Genomic DNA, 828 nt, shown 5'->3' with positions numbered 1-828 from the left:
CCTTTGATGACATTGAAGACTCAAGGCTCATCTTCTAAGTCATCAAAGGATCAAAGGAGCCTTCTCCTAAATAAGCTATGAAAGAATATAGCAAAGAAACACCCAGTCATGCATGAAATAATACAGGAAATGAATACGGGGCATTTTTACCCATGTTGTTCATTAGAAGGGGTTTGCATAGCTTGTGTATGATATTAACCATTTTAAAGGGTTAGCATATTCAGAGTAATCACTTCAACAACTAAACTCAACAGTGCAGTAAATCGAGGAAGAGACCATAATGGCACACAAGATGATTGACCAACAGCTGATACATTTTCCGCTGTACCTTGCAGAACTGAGGGCAAAGGAGAATAAAGTGAAGAGCAGACAAGAACTGCAGAAGATGAAGGTGATGGTGGACTGTTATCAGTGGGCCGCGGATTGTTGATTATGATCACTACTAGATTTCTTAGATGTACAATTATGCCAACTCACATATTCCACTATTACTGAAAATACCTCTATTATTACAATTGCCACTGCTGCTCCCTTCATCTCCTGTCAGACTTTTTCTTTTGAATGAATACTTAAAACTTGTGATTTGTGAATATTAATTATACAAAGTTGATTGATCAGCAAACATGCAGACTGGCCTTAGTGCCCTTAAGCAACTCTCATTTTGATTTGAGGAAAGAGTTCAAGTAGAACTAATGACTGCTCCTTCCAGCCACAGAAAGCTTTACCAGCCAGCATGCACATCATCTCAGTCCTGGGACTGGAAAACATTGATTGCAGCGATTATTAATGTTATTACACAATTTTAAAACTGAATCAATAGTCACTGGA

The sequence above is a fragment of the Hippoglossus stenolepis genome, chromosome 6 (genome assembly GCF_022539355.2).
Source record: "Hippoglossus stenolepis isolate QCI-W04-F060 chromosome 6, HSTE1.2, whole genome shotgun sequence".
Taxonomy (NCBI): domain Eukaryota; kingdom Metazoa; phylum Chordata; class Actinopteri; order Pleuronectiformes; family Pleuronectidae; genus Hippoglossus; species Hippoglossus stenolepis.
This window is presented reverse-complemented; position numbering follows the sequence as displayed.